At 46.8% G+C, this 25,807-nt stretch overlaps 2 long non-coding RNA genes across 4 annotated transcripts; both read right to left on the bottom strand.

Moving 5' to 3' along the window:
* Positions 1-9,027: 9,027 nt before the first annotated feature.
* On the bottom strand, positions 9,028-14,278 carry LOC109497954. Of its 2 annotated transcripts, none has more exons than XR_006595112.1 (3): positions 13,443-14,278; positions 9,865-10,064; positions 9,028-9,427 (listed from the first exon to the last, which is right to left on the bottom strand). It is a non-coding gene; the product is annotated as an uncharacterized LOC109497954 (long non-coding RNA). The 2 variants fall into 2 exon arrangements; XR_002740808.2 differs by lacking the exon at positions 13,443-14,278 and adding an exon at positions 10,429-10,809.
* Positions 14,279-18,790: 4,512 nt separating this feature from the next.
* LOC109497953 lies at positions 18,791-24,691 on the bottom strand. Of its 2 annotated transcripts, none has more exons than XR_002154437.3 (3): positions 22,848-24,675; positions 21,770-21,875; positions 18,791-19,245 (listed from the first exon to the last, which is right to left on the bottom strand). It is a non-coding gene; the product is annotated as an uncharacterized LOC109497953 (long non-coding RNA). The 2 variants fall into 2 exon arrangements; XR_002154436.3 differs by lacking the exon at positions 18,791-19,245 and adding an exon at positions 20,878-21,610 and having other exon boundaries at positions 22,848-24,691.
* Between the last annotated feature and the right edge of the window lie 1,116 nt (positions 24,692-25,807).

Raw genomic sequence — 25,807 nt, 5'->3', positions numbered from 1 at the left:
GGAAAGTGACACTACGCAGCTTCTGACTTGTTGGTGGGGACACACATCTCTGGAACCTCTGGCCACCATGCGTGAGGAAGCCACACGGAGGGGCCACCTATGGGTGCTCTGGTCAACGGCCCCAGTGGGGATCCCAGCCCACGGCGGGCATCAATCACCAGACGTGAGAGAGAACAAACTTTAATTTTTTTTTTTTTTTTAGCGTTTATTTATTTTTGAGACAGAGAGAGAGAGTGCATGAACAGGGAGGGTCAGAGAGAGAGGGAGACACAGAATCTGAAACAGGCTCCAGGCTCCGAGCTGTCAGCACAGAGCCCGACGTGGGGCTCGAACTCACGGACCGTGAGATCATGACCTGAGCCAAAGTCGGACGCTTAACTGACTGAGCCACCCGGGTGCCCCGAGAACAAACCTTTAGATATTCCAGCCCCCATCTGTGACCTTCCAGTCTTCTCAGCTGAAGCCCCCGACATGCTGTCCCCACTGTGCCCTTCCCAAATCCATGAGCATAATAAAATAGTTACCGTTTACACACAAGTCTGGTTTGCTACACAGCAGCAATAACCCTAACGCCACCCTTCTGTGCAATCCTATGCATATGGGCAAGAGTTTCTCCAGAGCACGTACATGCAAGAGTGGATTTGCACATCTGCTTAACTATTTCTGAATTGCTTTTCAAAATGGGTGTACCCATTTAAACTCCCGGCTGCAGTGAATAAGGGCTCCCGTGACTTCCTGCCTCACCCACAATTGCTATGATCAGACTTTTCCAAGGTTCTGTCCCTTGCCCATGAAACGCCTCTATAGAGACAAAGATATCAGGAACATCCCTTTTAAAAATTCTGCCTCTGTCTTTCTATCCTGGACAGGTAGGCCAAAGGCATAACAGGGTTGCGGCCGGGGAGTATTAGCTGATAGAAGTAATGTTCTCATTCAACAAATACTTATCACGTACCAAACTATGTGCCAGGCTTTTTTATAAATGCTAACTGGAAAAGATGATGATGATGATGATGATGATGATGATGATGATGTCGTCCTGGTTCCAGGCATTTATTGACCTTTTATGGTCACTTAACATTCATTCACCTTCTGCAACAGCTCCGATTGCCTTCACCTCTTGCTTTCATTCTGGGTGGTGCTTTGGGGTTGCTGACTCCATTTCTACCTTCAGACTTGTTATGTGAACCAGCCTGGTCAGTCATAACATTGTATTCCTCTGGGAATAGTGACTGGTTTGGAGTTGGGCAGACTGGTCAGAACCAATGAGACTCAACTCCCAGAAATTTAAATGTGTGCCTTTGGAGAAGCCAACCATGTCTTTCACACTGGACTTTAATATGAAGCGTTGTAAGCCTGGAGCAACGGCAGCCATTTTGTCAGCATGTGAAACCTGGAAATGAAGCTGGTGTATGCAAAGAGACTGATGTAAGCAACAAGGAGAAATTGAGGTCTGATGACGTAATTTGAGTCCTGAATCCACTTAGCCCTGGTGGCCATCATTTTACCCCCACTTTGTACCTGCTGAGGTTTTCCTGTTTTGTTTTAACTGAAGTATAACACGAATACAGAAACATATGCGTAACACAGACATACAGCTCTCCTACATAGGGTGACCGTAGACCCCTCTAGTAGAGCACTAGTCACAGTGCTTCATATGTGCATATGTGCACAAGGATGTAAGTTCAAGTGTATGTACATATTTAAAGAAGCACTTAAATAGTACTTACTCGGTGTCAGGCACTGTTCTAAGCACTTTATACACAGTTACCTTACAAAAACATCTTGAGGGAAGTACAATCATCCTCATTAGCAGAGAAACTGAAATCTAGAAAGATTAAGGAACGTGACCAAAGTCACAGAGCTGGTTTCTTTCTTTCCTTTTTTTTTTAAAGAGGTGGGTTTTTGGGGTTCCTGGGTGGCTCAGTGGGTTAAGCATCTGACTTCAGCTCAGGTCATGATCTCACGGTTTGAGGGTTTGAGCCCCGTGTCGGGTTCTGTGCTGACAGCTCAGGGCCCGTAGCCTGCTTCGGATTCTGTGTCTCCCTTTCTGTCTGCCCTTCCCCCGCTCACACTCTGTCTCTCTCTCTTTCAAAAATATACAAACATTAAAAAAATTTTTTTTTAACCAATAAAGAGGTGGGTTTTTTGTTTTGTTTTATTTTGTTTTGTTTTAGAGACAGAGCTCAAGAGCATGAGCAGAAAGAGGGGCAGAAGCAGGGGGGGGGGGAGAGAGAGAGAGAGAGAGAGAGAGAGAGAGAGAGAGAGAGAATCTCAAGCAGGCTCCACACTGATCATGGAGTCTGACGCAGGGTTCAATCCCACAACCCTGGGATCATGGCCTGAGACAAAGTCAAGAGTAGGACACTCAACCTACTGATCCACCCATGTGCCCCTCACACAGCCAGTTTCTTATAAATCATATGACAGTTATGGCTAAGTAACACATTTCCTTGAGGTCAAGAGCTGTCTCTTTTCCATCTTTGCACCCCCAGTACCTAAATCAGGGCCTGGCATAATGTAGATCTTTGGTAAATATTGGTTGAATGAATGAATGATGAATGAATGAATGAAAGAAAGAAACTTTATGAATTCAACTGAGTCTGCTGTGAGAAAACTTTAAAATACCCAACAAAATCCAAATATTTAAAAAAGACTCCAGGGTGTTTCTTCTCCCACTAGAGCACAGATAAGCAAACTTCTTTAGTAAAGAGCCAGATAGTAAATGTTTTTGTTTTTGCAGGCCTTACATTCTCTGTCACAACCACTTAATTCTGCTATTGTACAACAGCTAATGTGGCTGTGTTCCAATTGAATTTTACTTTCAAAGACAGGCAGTGGGCCAGGTTTGGCCCTTGGGTTGTAGTTTGCTAACTCCTGCTCTAGAGAATGAGTCTTTATTTTATCAAAGTATTCGCTGTCGATTATTGCAGTTAGTAAAATCAATCAGTACCTTGATTTTTGCTTTGCTTTAAAAAATTATTTTTAAGCCACTGCCTTCTGGTTTATCCCATTTACTTCCTTCACTATATTAAGCTTCCTAGAACATACTTTTCATCATGTCACTGTATTAATAAAAAAACTTTAGTGGCTCCCTATAGCTTATAGAAAATGGCTACTCTTCCTTTGACTTTTAAGACCCCTCCACGATCTGGTCGTGACCCTTTGCAACTCTTACTTCTCTCCAACAGGTAAGTGGGGGTGTAAACATCTCAACTTTTATAGTGGGGAGTGTGGTTAGTAACGTTCTATGACTGTAGACCATAGGGCACTCAGTCAACATTCCAGGATTCTACACAGAAGAAGGGGGTTCAGCTAACATTCCTTAAGTCTGTACAGATAAGGAAGCTCTATAGACATTCCATAATGATTGGCAAAGAGGGTCTGCAAACACTTGATGATTTTGTAGAGACAGGCATCCTATAAGTAATATAAGATTCAAGCCATTCTGTGGACCTGAGGGTGTTCCTCAAAGACAGTTCATAATTTTATAAACAGGAAGGAAAAGATGTTCAAACACCCTCAAATTCCATATACAGGGAGTGTTCTCTAAGCATTTTATGATTTTCTACCCAGGAGGAGACTGCAAATATTACTTAATTCCATAGAGAGAATAAGGCTCTGTAGATCTTCCTTGATTTTCCAATGTGCTTTGCAGATAGTTAGCGATCCTTGAGAGGGCTCTGCAGACGATAATTCTACATGGAGGAGAGTGTTTATTCCCTGAACAGGCTTTCTAGGTAGATTCCTATGGTCGATAAAGATTCCATGGTCCTAAACAATAGGAAACTCTGCCCGTGGTTAGTGATGGTACAGATAGGACAGCATTCTGTGAATATTTCTTCTTTTAATTTTTTTAAAATTTATTTATTTTGAGAGAGAGAGAGAGAGAGAGAGAGAAAGAACAAGAGGGGGAGGGCCAGAGAGAGAAGGCAGGAGAGAATCTCAAGCGGTCTTGAGGCTTTCAGCGCAGATCCCCACGCGGGGCTCGAACCCACAAACTGTGAGGTCATGACCTGAGCCAAAATCAGGAGTCGGACACTTCACCGACTGAGCCACCCAGGCGCCCCTGTGTAAAGAGTTCTTGTTTTCACACAGAGGAGGGGCAGGGAATATAGGCCATGACTAAACAAAATGGTATTCTGCAAATAACTCTTACGATTCTATACATAGGAGAGAGCTCAACACAGTCCCAGATCTTACACAGGTGAAGGGGGTCCAGCAAATACTCCTTGAGGAGTATTTGGTCCTCTACCAAGAGGACCAAGAATCTCTGCAAATATCCCTTGGTGTTACCTATAAGATGATTTGGAAGCAGGTCATGATTTAATACACAGGAGGGTGCTTGGCAAAATCTCGGGGATTTTGTGGGCTCTAGTGGGCTTGGCACATCTGGTCTTACGAAGGAAAGCTGGGGGCTGGGCAGTTTTACCAAAGGACACGAGAGGCCAGAGGCCACAGGCCAGAGTCTCCAATTGTTTCAAGTGCACATAAAAACGTGTTAGACCTAAAAAACAATATTGACTCCAGAATATAAAAAGGAAGCTCCAAAAGTTGAAATTAATTGATGTTTAATTAAAATGTCTACAAAATAGTAAATCAACTAATCAATGGCCTCTGAACTCACGTGATTACATCTCATGTATCTAGTGGGCCATTGGGGTACATTTTCTTATGCTTAATAGGACATGGGTGGGCCTTAAAAACTCAAGACAGAAGCCCAGGAAGATCCTAAAATGGCCCTAGACTTGGAAGGGGCTGGAAAGTTCATGTGGGAAGGTCAGAGGACTCTCCAAGCCACCTGCTGCCCCTGTCCGGCCTCGTTCCTGAACAGGACACTGACATCCCAAGGCTGGGACTCTCCCAAGAGATGGACCGGGCCCCAAATATCACCGCTGATTAGGGGAAAGGCCGCCCATGTCAGCAACAGGGAAAGCCAATTAGCCAAGGACATTATGTTGTGGCAGGTGTCTGGAAGAATCAGATATTGTCATGGTCTCGGGAAGGCAAAGCAGCTGTTTCTGTTTCTCCTCCATCATCCCGAGTCCCAGGAGAGGGCTTTGAGCTAGCAGCATTACTTGGAGCAGGGTAATGGGGGTCAGAGCAGGGATCTGTGGCCACAGGTAAGCCCCAGAGTCACAGGCAGAAATGAAGAGTGTTGATCAAAGCCAGTGAGGGAAAATCTGAGTCTAGGGTCTTAACATCCCAGAGCCCAGCCATAATCAATCAACCCACATGACAGCAAATGTAACATTGCCCTGAGCTAGAGGCCACAGGATGGCAGAGGTTATAGCTTTGTTAGTCAGTTTTCTTAACCCATACCCCATTTCAATGAACATAAAAGCATCTCAATCTCCTTTGACATCATTTTAGATTATAAAAAAAAAATGTTTTTTTCTTCAAAAACTCCAAAATGATTAAAGGAACACATAGAAGAATATCTTTATGACTTCGGAGAGAAAGGGATTCCCTAAAATGGCACAAAATGCACAAACTATAAAGGAAAAGATTAATATACTGGAGTACATGAAACTTGAATATTTCCTCTCTGGCAAAAGACCTCGCAAAGGGGAAAAACAAGTGACGAGCCAGGAGAAGATACAACCAATGTAACAAAGGAATTAAATCCAGAGTCTATAAGGAACTCTTGTAGATTAATAAGAAAGAAAAGATAGTCATCCCAATGAAAAAAAGCACTAAGGGATTTGAAAAGGCATTTCTGCGAGAATAGAAAGCCCAAAGGGCCATAAACATATGAAAAGAGGCTCCATCTCAAGATTAATCAGGGAAATGCAAATTAAAACCAGAGTCAGACACTGCTTTACATCCAGAGATTGACAGAAATTCTACTTCTAGGTATGTGCTCCAAAGAAATTCTGGCAAGTGAGCACAAGGAGATATACATACAGGGTGTTCGTTGCAGCATTGAGTACAAAATTTGCAGACAAACTGAATTTCATTATTAGGGGAACGGGCTAATAAAATACGGTTTCACAGGGGCGCCTGGGAGGCTCAGTCGGTTAAGCATCCGATTTCATCAACTCGGCTCAGGTGACGATCTCACGGTTTATGAGTTCGAGCCCCGCGTCGGGCTCTATGCTGGCAGCTTGGAGCCTGCTTGGAATTCTCTCTCTCTCCCTCTCTCTCTCTCTCTCTGCCCCTCCCACCACTCGCGTGCTCTCTCTCTCTCAAAATTAATAAATAAATTTTAAAAATATAATGCTTTTACTAGTGACATGATGGCGTGCTATGCAGCAGTTAAAACGAATAAACTAGAGCTTCTCTGTGTATCAATGTGAGAAAGCAGCAAGCTACAGAACGAGACACATGGTTGGATAACAGTGGACTGAACTGTAAAACATATAAACAACGAAACCATAGATATTATGAGAAAATATGAAAGAGGGCTTTCTAACCATGATTTAAAGTCCAGAAGCCATAAAGGAAAAGATTAATACATTTGACTACATTAAAAGAAAAAACCTTATGGCAAAAACAAAGTAATAGAAAAGAAACAACCCATCCTATACAAAGTCAAAACACACATGACAAACAGCAGAAAAATTCTTGCAGCTCATATCACAAAGAGTTACTTTCCCTCATGTCTGAAGAGCTCTTAGAGGCAGATAAGAAAAATGGACAACAGCCCAATAGAAAAATGAACAAAGGGTGTAAACAGACAGTTTATAAAGAAGGAAACTCAAGTGGCCATTAAACATGAAAAACGGCTCCATTGCCACTATGCTCCATCTGTCACACTGGGAAAGTTCCAGAAGCTTGATAAGACTTCGAGGCCGTAGAGCACCTCCATGATTCCCGGTGGGGCATAAACTGGCCCAACCTTTCTGAAGGGCAGTTCAGCAAAGTTTATCAAAATTAAAAATGTGTACACCTCTTTGATCCAACAATTCTATTTCCGGGAGCTTGTCCGACAAATAATCCCATGTATGTGTGAGATGACATTTGTATGGAATTACTTATGGAAAGCGTGGGTTATAACAGAAAAAAAAAAAAGGAAAACCATTGTCTGTTATGAGGAGACTGGTAGCATAGATTGTGATCCACCAAATCATAGAATATTATGCAATAATAGGAAAAAGAATAATGATGTTCTCTACACACTGATACGGAAAAGTGTTTAAGATAACACTGATTGGTGTGTGGAAAAGCTAGTGTGATAGTATCTACCTTGTATAAAAACAGTAGGAAAACAAACACGTGTGTGTTTGTATTTGTTTATGCATGCAAAAAGAAACTCCAGGGGCGCTTGGGTGGCTCAAACGGTTAAGGGTCTGCTTTCAGCTCAGGTCACCATCTCATGGTTCGTGGGTTCGAGCCCCGTGTCAGGCTCTGTGCTGACAGCTCAGAGCCTGGAGCCTGCTTCGGATTCTGTGTTTGCCTCTCTCTCTGCCCCTCCCCTAGTCATGCTCTGTCTCTCTCTCTCTCTCTCTCTCTCTCTGTCTCTCTTTCAAAAATAAACATTAAAAAAAAAGTAACTCCAAATGAACACATAAGAAATTAAAACACTAGTTACCTGTTGCAGGGGGAGGGGGACATATGAATTATCATCCACTTAGGGATTAAACGAAAAAACAATGAAAATACACATTACACACACACACACACACACACACACACACAACCCTAAATCAGTTTATGTTTCTTCTCCACTTAAAAGGCTCCCAGAGCTGTCCCCTGACATCACAATAAAATCCAACACCTGACTGTGAGGCCTCCCAGCCTTGCATGATCAAGTACCAGCCTTTCCCTCCCAGCCCATCTGTTCACCTTTCCTCACCTCCTTCTACCTAGATGCTCATACAGTTGTGTGTCTCAAAAAACCAGCAGGTATGAAAAGGCATCCCCAAATCGGAACACTTACACGCAGCTGGTGGGAATGTAAAATGGTGCTGCCGCCTTGGAAAACATTGTGGAGTTACTCAAGATGGTGAAACATAGTTACCATATGACCCAGCAATTTCACCCCGAGGTATACATACAAAAGAATGGAAAACACACATCCAGGAATGCCTAGGTGGCTCAGCCGGTTAAGCATCTGCCACTTGATACTGGCTCAGGTCTTGATTTCAGGGTCATGAGTTCAAGCCCCGCATTGGGGTCCTTGCTGGGTGTGGTGCCCACTTAAAAAAAAACAAAAACAAAAATGTGTCCATACAAAAACTTTGTACACAAATGTTCATAGCGGCATTAGTCATACGGCTCCAGAGTGGAAACCTTCGGTGCAAATTACTAAGTGAAAAAGCCAATCGGAAAAGGCTGTATACCTGTATGATTCCAATTATATGACCTTCCAGGAAAGGCAAGACTATGGAGACAATATAAAGACGAGTGGTTGCCAGGGGTGAGGAGAGGGGGAGATGAAGAGAGCACAGAGAATTTTTAGGGCGGTGAGAATACTCTGTATGTTAACGATGGATATACGCCATTTCACATTTGTCCAAACCCATAGAATGTATAACACCAAGAGTGAATGTTTAACTGTAAGGTAAACCAGGGACTGTAAATGACTATGATGGGTCAGTATAGATTCATCCTAATAGCAGAGGCCGTGCATGAGACGGGGCAGGGGGTATATGGGAAGTCTCTGTACCTCCCTTTCAATTTTGTTGTAAACCTGAAACTGCTCTTAAGAGAACGCGATCTTAGGGCCCCTGGCTGCCTCAGTGGGTGCAACATGCAACTCTTGATCTCAGGGTTGCGAGTTTGAGCCTCACATTGGGTGTAGAGATCACTTAAAAATAAAATAAAAAAAAAAAACAAGATCTTAAGAGTGCACACACACACACACACACACACACTTACCCCAAGACAGAAAAAGACATGTATATTTTTAACGTTCATTCATTTTTGAGAGAGAGAGAGAGCATGAGCAGGGGAGGGGCAGAGAGAGAGAGGGAGACACAGAATCTGAAGAAGGCTCCAGGCTCTGAGCTGTCAGCAAAAAGCCTGACGCGGGGCTCGAACTCACAAACCGCGAGATCATGACATGAGCCACCCAGGCGCCCTGAAAAAGACATAATTAAACAAAAAATTATTGAATGGAAGTGAACCTGAAGGCCACCGGTAGCCAAACCAGATGGCAAGCCAGGAGGAGCAAAGTGCCAGTCCGAAAGACTGAGTGAGCTAGGGAAAGGCAAATCCCAGTGTGCCCTTCCTTCTCCACCGCCCCCCACCCCACTTCCCCGCCCTCCACCTCTCCTGCCCACATACACACCTTTCCTCTGAAACCCTTCTCACCCTCCTAGGCTCACATACACCTACACCTACACACCTGCCAGACTTCACCTCCACCAGGAAGCTTCTGTGATAGAGGTTACAGGTCACACTAGAGCCCAGGGGAGGGACCAAGGTGGTGAGTCGGGGCAGCAGGGAGGAGGTCAGTGTGGCTGGAGTGGAGCTGGGGGAGCTGGAGGAAAGAGAGCAGAGGTAATCTGATCAGGGAGGGTGATCACAGAAGGCCTTATTGATCATAGTAAGGCTTTTACTCCAATGAGGTGGGAGCCACGGGTATTTTGAGGGACACCGGCTGGCTTAGGATTCCTTTGCTTCTGGAGAGTGGTGACAGCAGAAGCAAGAAGCGACACCCTCAATCAGAATTGGGGCGCCTGGGTGGCTCAGTCGGTTAAGCAGCCTACTTTGGCTCAGGTCATGATCTCACGGTCCGTGAGTTCCAGCCCCACGTCGGGCTCTGTGCTGATGGCTCAGAGCCTGGAGCCTGTTTCCGATTCTGTGTCTCCCTCTCTCTCTGACCCTCCCCCGTTCATGCTCTGTCTCTCTCTGTCTCAAAAATAAATAAACGTTTAAAAAAAATTAAAAAAAAAAAAGAATTAATTGGCGATGTACCCAAGACCACATGCGTGAACTCCTTCGACCAAGCGAAAGCCTTTATTTCTTCTGTTTTATGTTCCAGTTGACTATAAGCAGGTGTGAAGCACGGTGGTTAAGACCAAGGGCTCTGGAGGCTGGCCTCTGGGTTGAAGGCCAGTCTCCCCCATCAAAAAGTCCAGTGTTGTTTCGTTCGTTGGAACTTCGGTTTTTTTCATCTGTAAAATGGGGTTGATAAATTGTATTGACCCCCACAGACTTTTGAGGATTAAATGAGTAAATCTACATTAAAGGATGCCGAGAGCATAGTGAGTGCCCAGTAAATATTAGCTATTATTAAAAAGCGTCTGTCTGCATGACTGTAGCCAGAAGTTCTCAGGAACTCTGTATTGATTGAAACAGGTACACTGAGGCAGCCCTCGGGGGAAGCTGGATGGAGAGCCAATTCTCTACTCACGGCAGAAGGTCTCCCTACCTCCCTCCTTTACCTCCCCCTCTCCCTCCTTCCCCTCTGACCCTTCCTCCCCCTTCTCCCCCTGGGTTTGTTCTGATTCTTGTATCAGGTTCCTGCAGACTCTTTACCTGTTAACACTTCCAAATAACTCCATCCAGCAATCCACGCGTCTCTGGACAGGTGGAGAGAGTGATGGAGGCATTCAGTCACACGGTGGAGGGGCTGGCAGGGCCTCAGAGCCCTTGCCTCATGCGCATTAAGGTAAAGAAATGGAGGAACAGAATGGTTAAGCCGCCACTTCCTGCACGAGTTAGGAACAGAACCGGGGCAGTAATACAAGTTTCCTCTCTCCAGGAATGAGGTACTTTTGTTTCCTTTTATAAATTTCTCATTACACAAGTAAAGCAGTCTCCTCATTAAAAAAAAAAAAAAAATGCAGGTGAGGGGCACCTGGGTGGCTCAGCGGTTAAGCATCCGACTTCTGCTCAGGTCAAGATGTCACGGTTTGTGAGTTCGAGCCCCGTGTCAGGCTCTGTGCTGTCAGCTCGGAGCCTGGAGCCTGCTTCCGATTCTGTGTCTCCCTCTCTCTCTGCCCTTCCCCCCATTTGCAATCCTTGTGTGTATCTCTCTCTCTCTCTCAAAACTAAACAAACATTAAAAAATAAAAATAAAAAAATGCAGGTAAGTGTAAAAAATGTCTTTAATGATCACCCTGTGCCATCTGCTAGCATTCTTTATCCAAAGCACCCATTTCCACGACCTACCACCCGCTGGAACAAAACCCCCAAGAGGGCAGGGAGTTGGGTCCATTGTATCCACAGCTGAGATCCCAGTGTAAGGATAGTGCCTGGCACAGAGTAAGTGCTCAATAAACACCTGCTCAAAGAATAAACAATATTCTGCAATCCTTCCTCTCTCCATGCCAGGGTAATTGCTATTATCAATTTGACTTTTTTTTTTTATTCCAAGTTAGTTATTGCATGCAGAGTTTCCCTCAGTTTGGCTTTTTTTTTTTTTAACCCATCCAGACCAGCACCATCCGATAGAATGTACTAAAATGATGGAGATATTCTATACCTGCACCGTCCAATATGCTAGCCGCCAGCCACAGGCCGCATGAAGCTACCGAGCCCTTGAAGGGTGGCTGATACCACGGAGGAGCTGAATTTTAAATTTTAGTTAATTTTAATGACTTTACATTTAAATGTAAATAGCTGCCCGTGGCTAGTGACAGCTGTAGCAGACTGCTGCTCTTCAAGACGGTTTTCCTGTGCGTTTGCATATGTACGTTACTGATAGACGGCTTTGCATTTTTGTTTTGCGCAAGTTTTCAGGCTTTTTGTATCCTTCTGCTTCTTGGGTTTTGTTTTTTGTGTTTTTTTGGCTGAACACTAGATTTTAGAAGTTTTTCGTATCAGGCCACACAGCTCTGCTGCACTCTCTTTGAACTGCTGCACAGGATTCTATAGTGTGGATGTGCCATGATTGGTTCAGCCCTTTCCTACTGAGAGATATTTAGCTGGTTTTCAATCGGTCACTACTAAAAGTCACGCTGCAATGAATATTACTATCCATATCTTCCTGGGCATAAAAATGACCTTTCTCTTTTGAAAATTAGCAATAATAGTTATTGTTATAATAATAACCGCTTGTACTTATTCAGCCTGTATTATATGCCAGGCATTGTACTGAACCTTTTCCTTGTATTAAATGATTCAAATCCTATTTCAGTCTGATAAGGGAGGTTTTTGTTATTCTCTCTGCAGTACAGATGCAGAAACTGGGCACAGAGAGGTTCAGTAATTTCCCCAAAGTCACACAGCCAGTCAATGGCAGAGCCAGGATGTGAGCTCAGGGAGTTGCGTCCAGAGTTGCACATCCAGTCTCAGTTTTCCTAGCCCCTGCAAACTACTCTGCGGAGGGTAGAGAGGCTGTGCCAGTGTCCACACAGCCACGGGTCCTTCCCACAAGGGTGAAATGTCACCCTAGGGATCTCTTTTCTGGGATGAGACCCTGGGATCCTCATTCTAGGGTCAGTCACACATCCCTGGAAACTGGAAACCTGGCGGGGCCACGCTGCTGTTTGGGTCTGCCTGGGCAGCAGCAAACTCCGGCTGATATGCCCTGTGTCTTCCTCCCAGGCTGGTGTGAGCTCCGAGCGGTATGGAGACAACAGCAAGAGAGAGACAGTGCTAGCAGCCGGCAGACTTATGCAATCCGGTGATACAGGCCGACTGGCTGATTGGAAACAAACAGGAAAGGAGTCAGGCAGAGCTTCCTGGAATCCAGGTCTAGGAGCTGCCGCAAGCAGGCCTCTTCTCTTAGGAACAATTGAATGTCACTGGGGTAACTGAACTCTGCTGGCAACAGAGGCCTCCTGCCCACGGCCTCACAGAGCGGCCTGTGTGAGCCAGGCCGGGCTCCAGAGGAAAAAAGGGCCTGGCAAAGTGCCCTGTGAGGCCATCTGAGGAGACACTGCAGTCTCTCACGCTGGACCGGCCTCTGCTGTAGCCAGGCTGACGGGCCACAGGCGTGGGGATTCCCAGGGCGAGTCTCAGGCACAGAGACAGCTCGCGGGGAGGGCCCTAGCCCAGTGGTCAGGCCCTGAGCTCAGGAGGCAGGATGCCTGAAAAGCAGAGACAGTAGGTATCGGCTCTACCACCCAGCTGTCTTTACGTGAGAACCGCTGTTATCATGCCAAACACAAGGGCAGGAAGTGCAGTGGCTTCAGACATTTCTGGAACCGGCGTCCGAAAAGTCACCTGGAATTGTGGCATCTGTATTCTGTGTTCCTTTACCATTCTGCCCACAGATTCCTTCATCTCTGCTCTTTCCTTTCCTCTCTCTCTCTCTCCTTCCCCAAGCCCATGACCAAATATGGCCGCCTCACAGCACCTGAGGGTGCACCCATCCCGTAAGCAACAGCTCACGAAAATCCCTAGATCATAACCCCAAAATCTCAGGAGAGAGGATCCGGTTGGCTCAGTTAATCAGGTCCCCGTCTTTATCCAGTCAACTCCGGCTGGAGGGTAGGGTTGTGCAGTTGTAAGCATGACTCCCTAGGGCGTCCACACCTGTTCCAAAGAGAGGGGTCACCACGGACTGGCCCAACCCCACGTAATGTGTCCACGATGCTCTGTACCTGAAGGAGACAATCCACAGAGAGATGGGAGCCAAGTTGCAGAAGCTGTGCCAGCAGCCAGGAATTTGTTTCCTCGGGACGAGACCGAGTCCTGCCTCTGGGGAAGGGCTGAGGCTGCTTGCCTGAGCACAGGACCCAGCTGTTGGGTGGGGCTCTGCAGGGCCCGGAGGAGCATCCTACCAGAGCCTCATTCCAGCAGGAAGCCATGAGAACATCTGCAGGAAACCGAAATCATGACAATATAAAATAGTGCTACGAGCAATCCTTAGTCAGTGGTACTGCAGGCTTCGGGTAGGTATTGTACACGCTTCACATTTTTAATCCTCACGAGGATACAATAGAGTAGGTCTCGTGCTTATTCACAGAACACTTGTCGAATGACTTAGCACTAACTGATCACTTGTCTCCTTTGTCCATTTAGTCCTTCACTCACTCCGTGAACGGATATTTAACGGAAGTCAACTCTATGCCAGACATACGTGTGTTGCTGGCTGTCAGGGCCACAGTGGAGAGCAAAAGTGATCCTGCCCTCACAAAGGCTGGAGCCCCTGAAGGACCGATAGCCACTAAGTAGCCATAGAGGAAAGGGACCAGCATCCTAGCACAGGGAAGAGCATGTGCTAAGGCCCCGTAGGGGGAGGGAGGGTGTGAGGCAGCAGGAATGCTGTTAGACTAATGTAAACCAGGTAGACAGAGAAACAAGCAATTTACGACAGCTAACTCTCTGAGCCCTTACGATCCCGTGAGATTGTTTTTAATCTTACTTTGAGAGGAAGAAGAGAGGGCGAGAGAGAAAGAGAGAAAGAATCCCAAGCAGGCTACACACACTGTGAGCACAGTGCCCAACGTGGGGCTCGATCTTATGAACCATGAGATCATGGCCTGAGCCCAAATCACGAGTCAGACCCTTAACTGATGAGCCACCCAAGCATCTCAATCCTGTGAGATTTTTTAAAAATATCACTTTGAAGATGAGGAAACTGGGGCACAGAGAAGGTGAGTAACTTGCCCAAGAACACACAGCTCCATCAGCAGTGGGAAAACCGGGGTTAGAACCCAGGCCTCTTCGACTGGAATCCCAAGCAGCTCTAATCTTTAGTAAAGAAGGAGACATTCATCCAGTGGGAGCAGGTGTGCAGTCTGGGGGCCCTCCAGGACTATTTTTATTTGCAGCTGTAGCCACAGGATTTGTGGTTTCCATAACAGAGGGGAGAAGAGTGCACGCAGCCTTGCTCAGCCACGGACAGGAATCCTTTCAGGCCGTTATTGATATTCGGCTGCAGGAGATGCCACAGGGAGACACGCAGACGAGCCAGCCCAGGGAGAGGAAGTGAGGAGACCGGCATTTATCCTGGAGGGGCCCGTTTCCCTTTCCGTTAGGGGAGGGTCTGTTAGAATGGAAGGAGCTTGGACTCTGCAGCGGGGCCAGCCAGCGTCTGTTTCAAATGACAGCCCCTGCCACCCACATGCTGTGTGGCCTTAGGCGAGTTACATCAGAGCCTCCATTTATTTCCTTGTACAAGCAGGATAAAAGGACCCAAAAAAAGTAAGCCTCTCTGTCTCTCTTCCTTCCCTATCCCACTTCACCCGCCCCCCCCCCCCCCCAGAATGTATGCATCATTGCTAGGTTCGTATGTCACCTTCCAGGTAAATTTTAAATCAGAGATACATGGATAGATAGATGATAAATAGATGTACACCTATACATAATATATAGGGGCGCCTGGGGGGCTCAGTCCGTTAAGCGTCCGACTTCGGCTCAGGTCATGATCTCACCGTCCGTGAGTTCGAGCCCCGCGTCGGGCTCTGTGCTGACAGCTCGGAGCCTGGAGCCTGCTTTGGATTCTGTGTCTCCCTCTCTTTCTACGCCTAACCCTCCCTTACTGAACACCTGGTTGCTCAATCCCAAAGGCTCATTAGAATCACTCTCGATTTCTCTCTTTCACTCGCTTGTTACATCCCGTCCAACAACCAGTCCTGCCTGGCTTTCCTGTAAACCCAGAGGTAGATCTGCCAAGAAGTGGATGAAGCATGAGTTCAGCACCCCTCAACTGGACAGCCCTTTCAGTGTGGTCACGGCGTCTTGTGATTCTGTAACACCTGCCAAGGGAAGGTGTTAGAACTACAGCCATCAAGACCACTGTCTCTCCAGCTCCCCTCCCCCCGCCCATTCCCTACCTCAGGGTCAGGTGACATGGGAGAGCCTTGGGCACTTGGAGGGATCAGCTAAAGATAAGCTGAACTGGGGAGTCCACTCAGCGGGGTTTAGTGGATGTGATCACGAAGCTGTCCATCTCTTATAAAGCACAGTGGAGGTATGGCCTGCTGTCCTGGCATAGCAGTGGCGTTCGGGACACTCTTATAGCCCACGTACCGACTCACCTAATATAGAGACACAAAGGTGCAGGGACCGATGTCATACCTCTAAGGAAGATGCAGCAGAGGGACAGAAAGAATCTGGATCTTTGATGATATCATTACTTTCCCAAATGAACCAACTCTGAAAGTGTTCTATGAAAAGTCATACATTTGTACGTTAGATATTGGTTTTTTGGGGATTTTTTTTTGTTTTTTAATTAAAAAAAATTTTTTTTACAGTTATTTATTTTTGAGAGACAGAGACAGAGCACAAGTGGGGGAGGGGCAGAGAGAAAGGGAGACACAGAATCCCAAGCAGGCTCCAGGCTCTGAGCCGTCAGCACAGAGCCCCACGGGGGGCTTGAACCCACCAACCGTGAGATCATGACCTGAGCTGAAGTCGGACGCCTAACCGACTGAGCCACCCAGGAGCCGTGGTTGGATAGTGTTTTGTACTTAGAGCCAAATCATCTCAATAGATACAATGATATATGCTTATATACATCTAAGGTTTACCTGGAAGGGGATGTGCAAAACTGGAATCCCTAGATGCCTCCTGGGATGGGGACAGGAGTCAGTGGGAAGCGGATGAGAGGGAGACTCACTTTTCCCGGATATTTTTATTCTGCTTGAATTTTGTTTACTTTGGGTCAGCTTTTCGTATCTCAAGAACTAGAAAATAAAACTTCAAAATCAGTGGAACACTTGAATTTTACATTTCTTTTAGTGTATGAAATAAATAAATTTAATCTGACAAGACTGGTCCTTGCTGAAATAGTCTCCAAGAGGCTGTTAGGATGGTGAAAGAAGAAATGTTGACAAGTTCAGTTACTTAAGGGTCAGAAGGTGATCTGGGACCCAGCACGCAAAGCTCAAGGGACATTCAGAATGTTTCCTGCCTGCTTTCCCGCCACTGAGCGGCTCAGCCAACCCAGCCTGATGTTCCCAAGGATTTCCAGGAAACTAACACCGGCCACACCCCTGGGAAGTTCTTTTGAATGACTGTTGCAAATGCATCAGGCTCCTTCCTTTTTAAAGACAGTAGAGAAAATGTTGCTGACTAGCCAAGGAACCTGGAAGATGGTTTTGCCATCTGTTTTAGGAGTCAAGGGGTGGAATTTTTTTTCAAGGTCACACAAAGTCAATAGATGACCAGGAGGGAGTCATCAAGGATTTCCCCGTCTGCCTGTGTGTACTTGGCCCCTTCATGTTCCCGGTTTGCCCAGGGTTCCTTATCTCCTCCAAGAGGCTTCCCTGATTTTCAATGTTAGCAAGGGGAGGACCTGTATGAAAAAATGACCTTGACATTCAAAGTCCATGAGTCCAGAGAACAGCTGCATTCTATAGCCCCTCTTGTGGAGATTTACAGCGCATAATAGATGAAAGTCTCTGGAAAGTTCTGTTGGAAAGAAAACCACTTAAAAAAATTTTTTTTTCCTCATCAATAAAATGAGGATACTAAAAGGACCCATCTCACAGAGTTGTCATGAGGATTGAGAGCACCAGTCCACAACCTCTTATCAGAAATCAGTGTTTCAAAACTTAGATATTTCTAGATTTTAGAAAAGCCATGTCGTCTATGTTCCACATATTTTAGAGCCATCCCATAATCAAACATATTGATATGAAACATATGAATACGGATTCACATGAAAATGGTTTGACGAGATTATAAATAACCTCAGATCAGGTCAGGGTTTGCTCCCAAATGAGTTTGGGGTGCCAAATTTGTGGGAAACTGTTGGTTTTCACAATTGTAGATAAAGGAATGGGGGCTTAGAACAAAAATAATTACTAACATTTATTGAGCATTTGTTTATTCACTTATTTATTTTAAAGATTTTCTTTTTAAACAATCTCAACACCCAGCGTGGGGCTCCATCTCAGAACCCCGAGATCAAGAGTCACATGCTCCACCAACCGAGCCAGCCAGGCTCTCCCTTGAGCATTTATTTGAGTCAGGCAATGTTCCGAGCACTTCACATTTAACGAAGGGAATCCACAGGACCCCAAGTGATAGATAGGTATTATTGTATCGCCCCATTAGTCAGAGGAGAAGACAGAGGCATACAGGGGCTAAGGAACTCACTCAAGCAGCAGAGCTGGGACTAAATGAGATTATGAACACGAATGGTTTATCACAGTGCCTGGCACATAATCACCATTCCATCAATGGTAGCTATTATTACCTTACTAATATCATCCTCATCGATGGTGGAAGAATTATGATTGATTCTCATCTTCTTCTCTGCACATATGTGAAATTTCCCATTTTGCTATAATGAAAATATCCTATGTGTGAGAAAAAATGTTTTTCTAAAGGTGAAGCTCAATTTCTGAATTGAGCCTAATCTCTCGATGGTTCTTCTGCTTCCTTCTGTCAAACTTGATGCTGCCCCTGGGCAGAAATGGATTTGTCACCTCAAATTTGACTTCTTTGGGCATAGCCAGGCCAGACACTGGGCACCCTATGACAGTCCTGGAGGGGCACAGCTGCAAGAACTTGCTAGTTGCCTGTGAAGAACGCAGCGAGCTGACAGCCTCCAGCTGCAATGTCTTAAGGGTCTGTCTCAACTTTCAAGCCGAGGCCATGCTCTTCCTGCGTTGCCCCAGGTCAATGACTGAGTATGGCGGGACACCAGGGCTGGCCATCTGGCCCAACGTGGGGCTCCTCTAACCAACAATCTTTGCTCCGGAGCCCCCCAAGGAGTTGACAAGGACTTTGCGGACCTGCATTGAAGTGAGGCCCCCTTGATCAATTCTGCTTTCTCTCATATTTATTTTTCACAAGCAGAACACCTCTCCTACCTTCTACAAACCTCACTCCGTCTGACACACTGCCCCTTGCTACCCCAGAGGCATTCCCACCCCGCTTCCACATCTTCCCTGCCCAGAGAACCTTGATTTGGGGCCCGGCTAAGGGGTAGAAATCCCTTGATCTTTGGAGGGTGGCTGGCTCTCCAGCCCCAGCAGATAAATCATGACCCATCTTAAGTAAAAGTGCGCATTCTCTTTAAGCAATGATTGGTCCAGAATGGGCATATGATCCAGCTCTCAGCCAATGAAAGGTCAGGAGAAATCTGAGGATCCACTTCATTAATAATATAGAGCTTCAAGGGGGTGAAAGCCTTTTGTCCCCCCATCCCTTCCTTCCTGCTTTGATCGGTGTCCTGTGATCAAACGTTCTATGATGCAGCAGTAGCTGGGATGGGCATGAGTCTGAGGCCAAAAGCCAACCACTGGAGATGACGTAGCAGAAAGATAAGCCTGGGTCCTTGACACATCAAAACGACTTTGGAGCTGCCGACCTCCAGACTTTTTGTTATAAAGGATAATTCCACTTCTTCTTCGCTTAAGCCACGGTCAGTCGGGCATGCTGTCACTTGCAGTTGAAAATATCGTAACCGGTGCGGTCACTTTCCCCATGCTCTATTGCCCAGATTGCCTGGGGGAAATAGAAGGAAAGGAAGGAGAAGGAAGGAAACCAAAGTTAGCAAACCCTCGAAGATGCAGGGCTCAGGGTTGCCATAGAGGTATTTGGACTTTTCCTGGAAGGGCGACATCAGAAAATCCTCCCATCTCCAACTTGCTAACACCTCTGTATGACACGTCCCTCCCCCTGCTTCAAATCCTTCCATGACTTCCCGTTGCTCCTAGGACAGAGTTCAAACTCCTTGTTATAAAGACCTGCAAACACCCTGGCATCGCCCTGACCCTCTTTATCTCATACTTAGGCTCCAGTCAGACTGATCTACTTTTAGCCCTCCAATATCCGATTTCACCTCTAGGCATTTGCATGTGCTAATTCCTCCGCTCTTCCCCCATTTCAACCGGCTCTCTCTTGACTATTTAGGTCTCAGCTCAAATGTTGTCTACTCCAGGAAGACTTCCTTGATTTCTAGACTCGATCCAGTAAACCCTTGCATCTCTCATTGTACCTTATGTTTGCTTCTATTAAAACACTCACTAAGGGGTGCCTGGCTGGCTCAAGTTGGAAGAGCATGCGACTCTTGATGCCAGGGTTGTGAGTTCGAGCCCCATAACGGTTGTAGAGATTATGAAAACAAATGAACTTAAGAAACACTTGTCAGACCAGTTTTGTAGTTGTTCTGTTCTCATGATTGGAGAACTTGTCTTTGCTTTCCACTATTCCACTTCTAGCTAGTCCTGCTGGCCAAAAGCTGTCTTAGGCCCAGGCAGACTCACAGAGGTAACTACTTCCCGTAGATCTCTCCATTAACTCCCTACAGAGCCTGACGTGGGGCTTGAACTCACGGACCAAGAGATCACGACCTGAGCTGAAGTCGGACGCTCAACCAACAGAGCCACCCAGGCGCCCCAAGAAATACTGTTTTTTAAAAAAGAGAGCGAGACAAGGGGGTGGGGAGAGTATTATTCAAAAATTTCAAAGTCACACGAGACAAAGAAAGACTGATGCTCCAGATGAAAGGAAATTAAAGAGACATGACAACTAAATGCAATATCTGACCCTAAACGGACTGGTTCTTGTGCTGGAGGAGAAAAAACACTTTAAGACATTTTTGGATCAATTAGCAAAATTGTATATTATTGTATATAATTGTATATTATTGGAATTAGTAAAATTTGTATATTATTGGAATGCAAATGGTAGAAAAGGTAGATTAAAGATTTTTTTATCAATAATTGTAAAGTATGAAGGTTGAGGGGCGCCTGGCTGGCTCCGTTGGTGGAGCACGTGACTCTTAATCTCGGAGTTGTGAGTTCAAGCCCCACGTTGGGCGTAGAGATTACTTAAAAATAAAATGTTAAGGGGGCGCCTGGGTGGCGCAGTCGGTTAAGCGTCCGACTTCAGCCAGGTCACGATCTCGCGGCCTGTGAGTTCGAGCCCCGCGTCAGGCTCTGGGCTGATGGCTCAGAGCCTGGAGCCTGTTTCCCATTCTGTGTCTCCCTCTCTCTCTGCCCCTCCCCCGTTCATGCTCTGTCTCTCTCTGTCCCAAAAATAAAATAAAATGTTAAAAAAAATAAATAAATAAAAAATAAAATAAAATAAAATGTTAAAAGGAGCACCTGGGTGGCTCAGTCAGTTAAGCGTCTGACTCTTGATTTCAGCTCAGTTCATGGTCTCACAGTTCGTGGGATCGAACCCCATGTCACACAGCCTGCTCGGGATTTTTCTCTCTCCCTCTCTCTCTGCCCCTCTCCTGCTCATGCTTTCTCTTAGGTGTTCTTTGTCCCATTTTTATTCATCCAACTCTTCTGTAGGTTTGATATTATTAACAAATAAAAAAAAAAATTCAACACAAAAATTACACTGTTAGAGGCCAAACTCCTAGGTTAGCCCCGTCTTACCCTCTACATGGTAAATGCTTGCACAGGGCTTCAGGAAACCTTCAGACTAACAAGGAAGTTTACACAATTCAGCCCAGAGTGGTGGGGTCCTGATGAATTATTAATGCTTATTCAGCTGCAAGAGCTTCGCGAGGAAAGAGTCAAAGAGCAAAGTGGGAGAAGCCTGACCGGCTGTAGAACCGGAACAATCGCAGAGAAGTGGCAGCCTTTTTGGTTCCGCCTTCCGTGCTTTAAACTTCTAAAGTCTGCAGGTGGATCCGTTAGGGCACGGTTGGGCTGCAGGTAACCTGACACTCAGTTAAGAGAGCCTTAAATGTCGATCTTTATTATCTCAGGTAACAATAAGTCGGTAAGTAAAATGTTTTGGGATTGGGAACTTCGGCATCTCAGTATTAGGGCAACGGGTCAGTTTCTTGAGGATTCCCTTGGCCATTCCCTTAGAGTCTCAAAGTAAGTGCTGTAGCTCCAAAAGTCACGTCCTAGTACAACCATGTCCAAAGAATGGAGGAATATATGTATGAAAGAAAAGGGGTTGGGGAGAAAACTTGTCTCTTTTAACAGAAAGGAGAATCCTACCCAGAAGCCCTCAGCATACTACCCCTGCTACCTCGCTGGCCAGGATTGGGTCCCATGCTTACCCCAAGACTAGGTCAAAGGGAGACAGGATTCCCATGCTGGCTTAGACCAAACAGAATTCATCCTCTGGGCCTTGCACGCTGCTCCTTGGTCCCGCAAAATTCGGTTCTGATGGCCAGGAAGAAGGGAAAAGAAGCAATCAACAGCGCCTGCTTTATGGTTTTGGTTATTTCCTGAGTGGGAGCCTAATATTCTCCTTTTGTGATCTGAACCAAAGAAGAACTTGGAGCCACAAGGGTGCCAAGAAGCCCAGAGCCCTCAAGATACATGGCCTACACCAGGGACTCCACACTGACCACAACCGGCCTTGCCTGTCCAGAATTCATTCCCCCATGTTTGCACACACCGCTCAGTACTTCTTCAGGGAACTTCCTCTCCTTATGTCCAGGTGGGGCCATCCCTACCCCAACAGGCATGTGACCAGACCTGGACAATCTGAACGTCACCTTCCTTTGGTGACCTGTTCAGGGACAGACCATGTCCTAAGTTAGTCCAATCAGAGTGGATGCTGGAACTACAGTAGGGTTTTCGGGAAATGACCCTCCTTTTCCCACCGGACTTGTACCCAGCAGAATGCAGGCCCGGAGCCCCACTCGCCATCTTGTCAGGTGGAGTCTGAGAACGGAGCCAACGCACTGAAGAGAAAAGGCAAGAGATGGCAAGAGACTGTCTGGCGACCACATCTGAGTTCGTGAATCCAGCTAGGCCTAAAGCCAGAACTCTCCGGTTACTTCAGCCAATAAATTGCCTCTTTTGCATAAGCCAGTTTCAAAAGGGTTTTCTTCACTTAAATAAAGGAGTCCTAAGTTTCTTAACCTTTGGAGAAGCGTGTTTGAAAGACAAATTCCCGGGTCTGGTCCTCAAAGGTTATGACTGAGTCCCCCCAGGGCTGGGGCCGGAGACTCCACTTTGGAACGAGGTCCTCCAAGGCCCCCCTCGTAGGTGGTCCTGCTCACCACAAGCTGAGATTCTAGGACCTTGGGGAAGGACGGCCTGTTTTCCTAACTGGGGGTGAAAGGAAACCCAGATCTTTCGATCACAAAGTCCAGCTACCTTCTTGGCACAGAGTCGGGGAAATACCTTTCATTCTTTCCCAATGACTCTGGAGTTGAGGAAATGAAAAGTAGTTGATTTCTCAAACAGGTTATTCCGCCACCTTGAACGTTGGTAACTCCCCTTGCTCCACAATGTTGCTAAAGCAACTCAGAACACTCAGGCAAGAACGATTTCCGGGCCAAATCCAGGGACTGCAAACCCTGTCACTTGAGGGGCCAGATAGGGAGGGCAAACCCGAGGAGCTATGGGAAATAGGCCTGCCTAGGAGAGCTCAGGATGGACCAGGCTAATAAACGGCACTTCAAATTACACACTGCGCCGGAACCAGGGATGCACATAAGGCCACCTGGATCTGATTTCGCTTCCTCAGCTCAGCACCAGCATCCTCTGAGGCGGCTTCATCCTCAGAGAACACCGGCCCCCAACCTAACGTCCCAAGAGTTTGGGGACCGCAGCAGAAAAAGGTTCCTGTTCCCAATCGTCTCGGTAGAAGTCCAGGAAGAAGCTGTCATTGGCCTGGTTGGGGGTCACGTGACGACCCCTGAACCAATCACTGTAGCCAAAGAGGTATGGTGGTGTGATTGGTCAGCTCCGAGTCATGTGCCCATCCCTGGAGTTGGGGGATGGGGTCGGTCTCATTTTAACCGCATAGACAGAGACCCGGAAGTGGGGGAGATAGTCGCGCGCCTTAGCTTGGGTTCCCGCACGAGGCGACCCTGACACAAAGATCTCGAGTACAAGTAGATTACTTGGGAGACGATCCCAGGTGGCACCATTTGGAGCTTGAGGGAATGAGACAGGGAAAAGAAGGCAGTCGATGGAGGATGCGTTTTCACACAAATTACTACTATAGTCAATTGGAGCTTAATCCCATCGGGGAACTCTGGGAGCCAGCATAGAACGTATGCCTCAGAGTTATCCCATTTGAGGGTTGAAAGCGCTAAGAGGTTTAGCTACCAGCGCCTGTCAATCCTTGTTGGAGAGCTGCTCCCACTGGCGTTAACTGCCAATTGCATAATTTTAAGTATGTAAGAGCAAACTGGTCCCTGGTGACCTAAGAAAGTCCTCGAACATGGAGCGTTAGAACAGCGGCTAGGTCAGGAGATTGGAAATGGGCAGTTCGAGCAGAGTGACCGGCCACCCCAGTTGGGGACAAGAAGGGTTCTGGTCAATGGTAAAACCCAGCTGCAGGATTTGTGGCCAATCCCACGTCGCCTGAGACCCCAACTCCAGTTTGAGAAGTTTATCCTCTGCACTGTCTCCTCTTCCTAACAACCTTCTCTTTCCCTGTATCAACTCCTCTTTGGCTAAAAGACGGCCGGGGCTTCTGCCTATGCTCTGTCCTCGTTGTTGTTGGACCTCCTTGGCCCCCAGCTGTGCCCTGCCTCCTGGGAACCCCAGTGATGCCAGAACCTCTGTCCAGCTCCCCAAATCCCCATGTCCTACCATCTTGTTTTTCGATCATCTCAGCCCTGGGAGTCCAGGGCTTGCAGAGCTAAAAATGAAGCATCAGAGTAGAGAAGGCACGAGCCGGTGTTTTTCACAGAAACAAAGTCAGGACTCAAACTCCTGGCCCAGGTGTTTCCCTCCGTATCCCTCAAAATCCTTAGTGTCTGTCATTCAGCTAACTAGACATTTCTCCAGAGCTGAGATAAAATCCTCCCACATGCCCCTGTGCTCAGCAGGCGGCAGAGGGCATGGCGTGTAATGTGGTCTCAAGAAACACTCTGCAAAATACCTCTAGGGTCCTCTTCCCTCTAGCTCCCAAATGATCTCAGGGACTGCTCGACTCGTCCAAACACAACTTATCCCTTCCATTCCTCAAGCCTGTCCCCCACCACCCCAGACAGCTGGAGGTGGCTTTTAGTGTTTGTTTGTTTATTTAGTTAGTTATTTTGGAGAGAGAGAGGGAGAGAGCAAGCAGGGGAGGGGCAGAGAGGGAAACAGGAGACAGAATCCCAAGCAGGTTCTGTGCTGCCAGCACAGAGCCCAATGCGGGGCTTGAACTCACAAACAATGAGATTTTGACCGGAGCTGAAATCAAGAGTCAGAAGCCCAACCGACTGAAGTACTCAGGTGCCCCTGGAGGTGGCTTTTACCCCAATAACAACAGGATCCTGGAGAAACTGGAGTTTCTCAACATCTGCACTATCGACATTTGGGGACAAATGACATTGGGGGGTATCCTGTCCTGTGCCCTGGGGGATGTGGAGCAGCATCGTTTGGCCTCCACCTACTAGATGCCCCCACTATTGTGACGATCGCAAATGTCCCTGACACTGCCAGATGTCCCCTAGGAGACAAAGTCACCGCTGGTTGAGGACCACTGATAGAGACCATGGATGTTTCCCGACTATTCTATGAAGGATAGCCATAAGCAACTGAGAAAATATGGTCATTTTCATCGAGCTGTAGATACCATCTACCTAACAACCTCAAGCCCGTCACACAAACGCAGCTTGCAGTGAAGGCTCTGGCAACCGCTGCCCGCCAGTTGGCTTCTCCCAATGGGTCACACAGAGATTCTGGCACCGGGGCCACCAGCCGCCTCCTCCCCACCCCAACACACGCGCAGCACACACAGAACAATGGAGCCCTCTTTGGCTCCCTGAGCTACTCCACACACCCACTTAGCTCTATTTTCCTGCGCCGGAGAAGGTCTCTAGGTTGTGGGCAACTGTGTTTATGCTAAGGCAATAGAACGGTCTCCCTGGCCTCCAACTTCATGGCCCATTAATACATTTAACCTGAGTTTTTTGACCTTGGCACTATTGACGCTTAGGGCTGGATAATTCTCTGTTGTAGGGGGCCATCCTGTGCCCTGAAGGATGTCCAGCAGCATCCTTGGCGTGTGCCCACCAGATGCCAGGAGCACCCTCCCCCCATTATGACAACCAACAATGTTTCTAGACATTACTGCGTGTCGTTTGGGGTACCAGTTCACCCCCAGTTGAGACCCCTTGTCAATCTGTCCTGCAAACGCT

This window comes from Felis catus, chromosome A3 (genome assembly GCF_018350175.1).
Source record: "Felis catus isolate Fca126 chromosome A3, F.catus_Fca126_mat1.0, whole genome shotgun sequence".
Classification (NCBI taxonomy): domain Eukaryota; kingdom Metazoa; phylum Chordata; class Mammalia; order Carnivora; family Felidae; genus Felis; species Felis catus.
This window is presented reverse-complemented; position numbering and strand designations above follow the sequence as displayed.